At 46.1% G+C, this 10,391-nt stretch overlaps 1 pseudogene; it reads left to right on the top strand.

Moving 5' to 3' along the window:
* Nucleotides 1-7,360: 7,360 nt before the first annotated feature.
* LOC109909466 (phospholipid scramblase 1 pseudogene) lies at nt 7,361-8,185 on the top strand (annotated as a pseudogene).
* Nucleotides 8,186-10,391: the final 2,206 nt, after the last annotated feature.

Genomic DNA, 10,391 nt, shown 5'->3' with positions numbered 1-10,391 from the left:
TGCAACATCACTGAAAATCTATCGAATAGTGATTCCTGCTGGCCAGTTGGGTTTATTGCAAGTTGGACAGGATGAACTTTATATGAAAGATTAGATTATGACTTTATGATGATAGATTTCTATTGGTTGCTGTTGCATTTGATATTTTCTGGGTAAAGTATTAATACATACACCGTTAATAACCTAGGAGTGACTGGTTTGTTTATTTGGGATTCATTCAAACAAGCACTATTAGGCACCATTTCGGACTAGGTTACCAATAATTTTATCACCGACCCTATCTTTTTGGGGGCCCTAAGCAGAATCCGGTTTAGGGTCCTCCTCACAGTTTGTGGGGAGACCCTGAACATTGGGGGCCCAAAGCAGAATCCGGTTTAGGGTCCTCCTCACAGTTTGTGGGGAGACCCTGAACATTGGGGGCCCAAAGCAGAATCCGGTTTAGGGTCCTCCTCACAGTTTGTGGGGAGACCCTGAACATTGGGGGGGCCTAAGCAGTTGTTTATTTTGCTAATAGCCCATTAGCTGCCTTTGTGGTGTCGGTTTACCTTAGTGGAAATTCACACCACACCTTCGCTCATGCGCCTACACGTCTGGTTGCTGCATCAACTGTAAGCCTAAAAGGTGGAAACATTATGCATGGTAAAGTCATAAACTCTAAGGTATAACACACTTTATTAAATAGTAGGCCTAGGCTTCTTTGAAGCTTACGTCTCGACTGTAAACTGCTGGATATAAATGTGCCAGACAGTTACTCCGTTACTGGTAAGGCAGCGTTGCTAAGGGAAATAGCTCTTTGTGTGATGCTGTAACTTGACCTACGTGAAAGAGAGGACCCTTGGATTCTGTAGACTCACAAAGGAGTTTGAAACAAGCTGAAGTTTAGTTTTGGGCAACAATTTCCTAAATTGTCTAGTAAATGTCATTGTCATAGATAAAAAATAGTAAGGAAAACTCATTTTTGCATTTTGTATGTTCGATGGTAGATTGAGTTTCAATAATGGAACTGCCTTGTTCCTTATGGCCACCCAAGGATGGTTTGACACTTCCTCAGGACAGATACCCCAGGCACCCTTTAACTCAGTAGAGGCGCCTGGCCATAATGCTGTCTCACCCCTCTCACGAGCCCCAGAGTCCCACTACCCCCAGGCTTTATGCCCCCTGTGGTGGAGACATCAGAATTAGCTAAGTAACATAGATAATTAAGATGTCTTGTCTGCAGAATATGCCTATATGATTGAACTGTTGAAACTCTTTGTTATTAGAATGTCTCCTTTCGCACTCTGGTGTTGGCAGCTGCACTTCCTCCCTCAAATGGGCCTCAGCCACCTTGGGTCCAGAGAGGGGAGAAGTCAGGCTTATCTATCACATGTCCCTGTTGCTATGCAGAATATCTGCAAGGAGTAGAAGGAAAAGGAGGTCAGAAGGAAACATTGTTTCCATATGCGAACTGTGTGTCTTTATTGCAAACCATGTGAAGGGATGCGTGAGTAATGGGGAACCAATCACTTGTCTCCACAATGTCTGAGCATCAATCAACTCCTCCTAGGGGGAGATTGTTCTCTCCCCTAGCTCAAGGTGGAAACTAAGTAACAACAAATGTCCAAAGTTCTTAGTACTAAACAAAACAACAAGTTCCTTGTATTTGGGGCCTAAGGTCTGGCACTGGATGTGTGGGGTTAGTGTCTGGAACCATTGTGCATCATCTCTGAGATTGCACCTATCCTGACCTATCCTGAGATAGTATATAACTCAGAGGCTCACTCCACTCAGTGAGTACTCACTCCATTCATTTGTGTTTGATGTGACCTGCTCCTTTATTAATAAGTGAATAAAGATTTAGTTTAAGTATAACTCTGACTTGTGTGATAAGTTTGGTTGCTCCTGAAGATCTGTGTAAACTGTGCACAGGGGAGCCCCAAATTGGGATCTCAGGGGAGCCGCACACCTGAAGGAGCAGCTGGACTGCCTAAGATCTGAGAGAAAGCGGACACGGGTGGATACCAGATTCCGAACATAGTATTGAGAGAGGGGAGCAAGATGTTCCACCAATATCCTGATTGGTGATTGACCTTGTCTCTCCTCATTATTGAAGAGGAGGTGAGGGAACCACACAAAGTCAAGTTTTTAAGAAAAGCCTCTGTTACGTAGGCTCAGAGTGTGGTCCTGTGTGAGGCGGCACCTTGGAGGCATAAGCAGGGCCGAGTCAGAGGAGAGTAATCTGAGGATTTGCAGACTCAACGATACTCTGTCACTGCTCGGTTGCGGGCGACCTAGAGCTGTCCTGACACTGAATTGATTACAGTGGGGATTGGTGCGGTCTGTAGGTGCGAAGGGCCAGGGTGACTGTGGGTTCTGTGGGAAGCATAGTACCTGGTGAAGTGAGGGACTGCTGTCTGAAGGAGGTATCTACGTGTCTAAGTTACTGATTGATCCCCAGAAGTGGTTAAATCCATTTATTTTAAATGTGCTAGCCAGGTATGCCCTGGGTTACGATAGTTAGATGTTATTGTGTGGAGGTGGAGGTTAAAAGATACGAGGTAAGATTGGATTTTTGGGACCGTGTTACACAATTAGATTGAAGACACAGTACTCTGTAGGTAGTTTTGTACATTTGGAGAGACATAAGAGAATCTATACAACAGTAATCGCAGTAGGCAATATCCTCGTGTGGAGATAATACCCTGTTCTGGGGCCACTAATAAGGCAGTATTTTAATGAAGATATGAATTACCCTGTTCATATGGATAAAATATAAAATCATAAACAGTGCTAACTGGTTTTCTTTGTTTGTCTACCCCTGTGTGTGTCTGTGTTATCTTTGAGTGTGTGTGGACAAAGAACCAGGCATTCCAGACCCTCCTACAGGAGCCTTGAAGGTCACGGTAGATAAGTGGGGAAGGGATATTATGGCATAGAGAGAGTGGTTTTCCTTTGACAGGGACACTAAGTGTGATGCTGTTGGACAAGGTAAGACAGAAATTGGTAGAGAAAGAAGGTAAACTAGGGAAAATGGATCAAATAGACAGGGTAAAATTCAGGAAATGGGAAATGGAAGCTGACAAACAAAAGGAGAGACAGGACCCATTTCAGGGAAAGCCCCGTCCGAATATGGTATTTCAGACTGAGGAAGAAGAAAAGAAGGGAAAATATGAAACCGTCAGAAAGAACAGGAAATATGATGATGACAGAGACTGTCCCCCTCCCTATGCTACTCCTCAAACTCTCTATCTAATGTTGCCGAATCTGCCGCCTCCTCTGCCGCCACTGCAACCTGCTGCCCCACCCCCTGTCTCTCCCAACACCCCGGTGATTGATAATCTGGCGCGGAGGCTGACTGAAGTCCTGACAGGGTCTGGGGTGACCCGGCCCGTCCCACTGAAGACGCAGTGGGGGGAGCACGCCAAAAGGGAATGAAGACCAATCCTTTTCTCAAGGCTCCTCCACCCAGCTCCAGTGAGGAAAGTGAGGACAGAGGGGCACCCCTGCTGACTCTCCTGCTGAAGGACCATCTACGGGCCAGGATGGAGAGGCGTGCCTCTACCCTCTCCCCGTACAAACCAGCATCAGGCCTACATCAACAATATCCTCTAATGGACTGTCCCAACCCTCAGCCTTGACCTGACAATGCCAATGACGCTGCCGCCACAGCCTGGAATCCAATTGTGAATGTCCAGAGGACATAAAGACATGATGAAATCAAAGACATTGTAGAAGACCTACCAGACCCAAGTAAGGACGCTGTGAAATATTCAGCAGAGATGAGGGTATTGGTGGGTCAGTACAAACCGAGATAGCCCATATCTGTAAAAAATAAACTGGGACTCAGTGCTACGGTGGGGGCAGGACGTGGGGTGCTACAACTGTAGGAGGCTTGCACAAGTGCTACAACTGTGGCTACAACTTTAGGAGGCTTGAACAAGTGCTACAACTGTAGCTACAACTGTAGGAGGCTTGCACAAGTGCTACAACTGTAGCTACAACTGTAGGAGGCTTGCACAAGTGCTACAACTGTAGCTACAACTGTAGGAGGCTTGCACAAGTGCTACAACTGTAGCTACAACTGTAGGAGGCTTGCACAAGTGCTACAACTGTAGCTACAACTGTAGGAGGCTTGCACAAGTGCTACAACTGTAGCTACAACTGTAGGAGGCTTGCACAAGTGCTACAACTGTAGCTACAACTATAGGAAGCTGGGTCATTTTGCGGCTGACTGCTCTGAGCCACAGAAGAGCAAAGGCGGGGCAGACTGAGAAGGGGGGCCACAAAGGGGGACCCCAGAGGAGAGGGAAGTGGAGCACCTCAAATCAAATCAAATGTATTTATATAGCGCTTCGTACATCAGCTGATATCTCAAAGTGCTGTACAGAAACCCAGCCTAAAACCCCAAACAGCAAGCAATGCAGGTGTAGCAGCACGGTGGCTAGGAAAAACTCACTAGAAAGGCCAAAACCTAGGAAGAAACCTAGAGAGGAACCAGGATATGTGGGGTGGCCAGTCCTCTTCTGGCTGTGCCGGGTGGAGATTATAACAGAACATGGCCAAGATGTTCAAATGTTCATAAATGACCAGCATGGGCAAATAATAATAATCACAGGCAGAACAGTTGAAACTGGATCAGCAGCACGGCCAGGTGGTCTGGGGACAGCAAGGAGTCATCATGTCAGGTAGTCCTGAGGCATGGTCCTAGGGCTCAGCTCCTCCGAGAGAGAGAAAGAAAGAGAGAAAGAGAGAATTAGAGAGAGCATACTTAAATTCACACAGGACAAGACGGGAGAAGTACTCCAGATATAACAAACTAACCCTAGCCCCCCGACACATAAACTACTGCAGCATAAATACTGGAGGCTGAGACAGGAGGGGTCAGGAGACACTGTGGCCCCATCCGATGACACCCCAGGACAGGGCCAAACAGGAAGGATATAACCCCACCCACTTTGCCAAAGCACAGCCCCCACACCACTAGAGGGATATCTTCAACCACCAACTTACCATCCTGAGACAAGACCGAGTATAGCCCACAAAGATCACCCAAGGGGGGCGCCAACCCAGACAGGAAGATCACATCAGTGACTCAACCCACTCAAGTGACGCACCCCTCCTAGGGATGGTATGAAAGAGCCCTCGTAAGCCAGTGACTCAGCCCCTGTAATAGGGTTAGAGGCAGAGAATCCCAGTGGAAAGAGGGGAACCGGACAGGCAGAGACAGCAAGCACCTGCATGGACGCTCCCCTTTCAACAACAGCCGTGGCAGCCACCCCGCAACCAATGGCAGGGCGGGCTACCTCACGGGGTCCAGCAACAGCAACAGTGGGGCCCACAAGAAGTCCCTCAAGGCTGAGGCCAACCTGGGGCTTGGCAGATGGAGATGCCTGCACAGATGACCCTGTACAATCCAGGACAGGGACAGGAGGAGTATTGATGAGGAGACAGGGACAGTTGTATTAGAATCATCAGAGCAACCAGAGCATTTGTTTTTAAAGAGTCACACTCTTCCCAGAGTAGGGCCAACCGTGGAGGCTTGCGTCAATGGTTAGTCAATAATATATCTTGTTGATACGGAAGCTACAATGTCTGTGATTGACTGTATGGCTAATAAGAAGCCTCCCATGTCTAGTGAAACAGTCCAAACTGTAGGGGCTTCAGGCCTCCCATTCAAAGGTAATGTAACTGTGCCTGTTTCCTTTTGTGAAGAGAAATGTCAGCATCAATTCCTCTTCTCTGATCACTGCCCTGCTAATCCCATGGGCAGAGACCTCCTATGTAAATTGGGTATTAACATAATAGTTGTACAGTACAGGAGAAGGAGGAGGGGGAGCAATTGATGCCGATGTAAGAACTGTGTGACTGGTACTATTCAGTGGATATTGATAATGAGGTGCCCAATATTGTTCGTGTTTTCTCAATGGCTAAAACCAATTGGGGCTACGAGGGCGGTTTAGAGTCTGAAGCGGGCATAAATTGCACCTCCCATTTTGCACCATTGACAAGATATCTCCATTATGAGAAGCAATGGCTATGTGCTACATTACAGGATGAGTCAGTGCAGTGTGAGGGTTTATACTGTAGCAGTGATTTCTGTGCTTTAGGGGTTAATCTAACCCCTTTTGCAATCACAAAAGCTTGTATAGTGGAGAAGGATTAGTCAGTTACTACCTACACTGATAGCCGCTATGCATTTGGGGTAGTACATGATTTTGTTACATTGGGAAACAGCGTGGGTTCCTCACGTCCTCTGGGAAAACTATTTCTCACTGGAAACTTGTTGATAACCTATTGAAAGGTATTCTTCTCCCTTCTGAAATAGCTGTATGTAAATGTTTGGCTCATACTAACTCTCCAAGGACAACATAATGGCTGATTTGGCAGCCAAAGCAGCAGCAGTGTCTACTGATTCTCCTGTGTTGCAGATGGGTTCACATCCTATTAGGAATCTCTTCTCCCCCAATGACATTTCAGACTTGCGATCTTCTGTAGGTCCTGTCGAGCTGAGGAAGTGGAAGAGGCTGTGTACATATGACAATGTGCAGAAACTGTGGTTGGGCCCGGCTGGGCTGCCAACTCTGCCACGTTCTTGTTTTCCCTACCTTGCTAAGTTGGTGCATGGCCAGTACCAGTACCATGTGTCAAAAGTGGGGAGTGGTAGATTTACCTGGTAGAGTAATGCATTATTAAAGACAGAGGTATAGTAGAGACAGAGTATAGTAGAGATTGTAAAATGGAAAGTCAGGTATTTGAGAGGAAGAGATATGTAGTTAATAGAAAGTAACAAAGAAAGTGGGAAATAAAGGAAATGAGAAGTTCATTGGAAAGTAAAATTTAAAGTATAAATTCATATTTTGAATTGTTTGAACATTATGATGGTGAAACTCATGGCAGGAACTGGCCTCCCCTGGGTCACGGTAATGCCACTCGCATTGATGTACATGAGGGGGCGGGCACACATAACTACTGGGTTGGCCCCCCATGAGATTTTGACCCCTTTCCTACAGAACAAGCTGAACCTGAGGGGCTGCAACGATGACATAGTAAGTTATTGTACTGCTCTAAACAATGTTCTGAAGACTATTTTCCCCAGGGTGAAAGCAGCTCTGCCCCAGCCTCTGGTGGGGATCCTGCACAAACTGCAACCAGGTGACTGACTGGTGGTGAGACCTGAGACGAAGGCATTGGAACCACCAGAGGTGGACTGGACCATACCAGGTGTTGCTGTTCGCGTAGCTAATAGGTCTACTTGAATCCATGCCAGCCACTGCAGGAAGGTGCCATACTGCCCACCAGACCCTGAGGATGGAGGATCCGGGACTACACCCCTCAGGCTCCTGTGATGATCCCTGCCCCTCCTGGCTTAGGACAGGCAATCATGGCAGAGGGGTGCAATAATGCTTCCCACCCAGCAAACACGAGCCCCGGTGTCCCTCTATCCCCAGGCCTCTACCCCGCACCCATGATTCCCAGAGTACCTCTAACCCCAGGCTTTGTGCCCCCTAGGGATCATGTGATGATGCCTGCCCCTCTCAGACCACAAGCCTGCCTTCCAGGACTGGAAAACCTGACTAAATTGATCAGCTCCTCATCCATTAGAAAGTTAATCTGGCTGAAGTGGTTCTGGGCTGGGAGGTGAAACATAACTACATTGTAAAGAACAGTGTCGGGCAGCAAGTGTTTGCTGTAGCAGAGAAGGAATGCTGCACTCTACAGTTCTGGGCCGAGCCCGACCTTTCACCCTTCACATCCAGGACAACCTGGGAGAGGAAGTGATGACCCTGATGGCCTTTGAGGTGCGACTGCTGCTGCTTCCCCTGCTGCATGCAAGAGCTGGAGGTTCTGTCCCCCTGGTAGCCCCATAGGCTATGTGGTGCAGGAGTGGCACCCTTACCTGCCCAAACTCACTGTGCAGAACAAGAGGAGACAGCCCCAGCTTAAGATCCATGGGCCAAATGTTGTTTGTCATTGCAGTTCAGATGTCAACTTTGATGTGAAGTCTCTGGATGAGACAGTGGTGGTGGGGCAGATCAGTAAGCAGTGGGTTGGATTCCTGCGAGAAGTCTTCATAGATGCAGATAACTTTGGAATCTCCTTCCCTATGGAACTGGATGTGAAGGTAAAGGCAGTGTTGCTGGGAGCCTGCTTCTAAATCGACTTCATGTACCTTGAGAGAGGTAGAAGAGGTGGATTACATTCCTAACCCTATGGGTGACGTTTTCTGCCCACTGAACAACACTAGGATTGAAATTAAACAAAACCAGTGTGAATTTAGGACTTCTATCCATTGATGCTCAACGTAAAGTATGTTGAAATGTGACGTTAACAGAATGTTAAAGGCATAATCTGGGATATCACCTGCTGCATTTATTCAGTGAAAAGAGTTTAGTATGTTTAGTATTTCCAACCTAGCCTACAGCAAGGATTTTTTTTAAAGAGCTCTGGATGCGTTTCCTTAGTAACCTCACTAGCTTGTATGTACATTCTCCCATCAACATGCACAGATAGATTTTAACACATAGCTACATTGAGTAGTTTCCTGATGAAAATGAATAGGCTGAATGACTGATGTATCAGTTTAACGATCTACTGACATGTGACCAGATACTCTTCACTTCCGTAGGCTATGTGGGTGTAGAAAGGTGCTTTGGTGCCCTCCAACACAAGTGCGTCCGAAGGCTTGATTTTTGTTCCCTCTACGAATGCACGCAGCAAGAACTTGTCTATGGTATGCTCGCGTTCCTGAGGAACGAAACAGCGCTCGCTAGCGAATCCCAAGGCTAGCACCTACCTGGCTGTCGCGAATAGAATTCATTGCCCATCAGTGACGTGAAAAGACCTTTTGGGGGCCATGTACTCAAACAAAAAAAAGGGCACACCCAAAAAATGTGTCCCGCAACCACGGTCACAGACTCGCTTTATTACAACAAGAGGAGACAGCAGAACAATCTGATGAGTAAAGTATTTTGCTAAACTATTTTAAAACTGGAATAATTGCTACACTTATTACCAATGAACAACACAATTCCAGTCAAAAAAGAAGAGTGTAAGAAATACTGTACATATGTAGGATCTTAATTTGTTCACCCTGTTGCAGGAGTACTTTTCTGAAATGCAGGAAATGTAAAACTTGTAGTGTATTTGAGGTGTCATGTATGCACCTGGAGTGCCTGAGGGTCGCACTGTTACTAATTCCTACTTGACCATCTGTACTTGCACTTGACCCATGACATCTGATACATTTTGTTATTCTACCCAAATCCCTGCCTCAGTGTGCTAATATATTAGATGGTGTCAGAAGTTAAAAAGTAATACAAGGAAAGCTCAACATTCCGAAATATCAAACAAATGAGACCGCCAACTACTCTGAACCTAGAGGGAAATGTAGCTGAAAATTGGAGTGTGGATCCAGAAATTAAACCATTATATCAAAGCCAGTGGCATCTCCAAGAAAAGTGAAATGTGCCACATTCCTGCACGTAGCCGGAGATGATGCAATCAAGGTATTAAATACTTTGATTTGGATGATGACGTAGAGGACTTGGATGTATTAAAATAGCTTTTCCAAACGTATTGTGAGCCAAGAAAAATGTGGCTAGTGAATGTCAATGAGAAAAATACTGAAAATTAGCAGTGGCCAGAAACACTGAAAATAAACAACCACAAAGTTACTATTAAGCTGGATACGGGAGCTGAGTGTAATGTCTCGTCCATGAGAGACTTGAAAACACTGACAGTGAATGTGAGTGGTGATTCCATGCAAAAATCCAACTGCTAGTGACGTTTTCAGGCCACCAGATGGAGCCAAAGGGCAAGAAAACACTCAAATGTCAATACAAAGAGAACGTATTAGACCTGGAATTTCATGTGATAGAATAAGATGCGCCTGCAATACTTGGAAGATCAGCTTGTCTGCAAATGAGCTTAATACAGAGAATATTCAAGCTTGAACAAAGGACAGAGACTGACATTTTGAGTGAATATGAAGATTTATTCACTGGACCTGGATGTGTTCCGGGAGTTCATCACATACAAATAGACCCAGAAGTCACACCAGTGGTTCAGTCACCCAGAAAAGTGATACGGATGTCGTCAGGCAAACTGAACCTACTGAAAGGGTAAACAACTTGGTGACAATCGTGAAGCCAAATAAATTACAGGTATGGAAGGACCCACAGGATCTAAACAAAGCCATCAAGAGAGAACATATATTTTGCGTAACATTTAAGAGGTAGTTTCTGAAATGCCTAACGCCAAGGTATTTTCAGTAGTTGATGCAAACCAAGGATTCTGGCAAATCCAACTGGATAAAGAGAGCTCCCGACTCTGCACGTTCAATAAGCCGTTTGGGAGGTATTCATTCAAGAGACTGCTGTTCGGAATCACGTCCGCTCCAGAGGTGTTCCAGA

Source organism: Oncorhynchus kisutch, linkage group LG18, assembly GCF_002021735.2.
Source record: "Oncorhynchus kisutch isolate 150728-3 linkage group LG18, Okis_V2, whole genome shotgun sequence".
Taxonomy (NCBI): Eukaryota; Metazoa; Chordata; class Actinopteri; order Salmoniformes; family Salmonidae; genus Oncorhynchus; species Oncorhynchus kisutch.
This window is presented reverse-complemented; position numbering and strand designations above follow the sequence as displayed.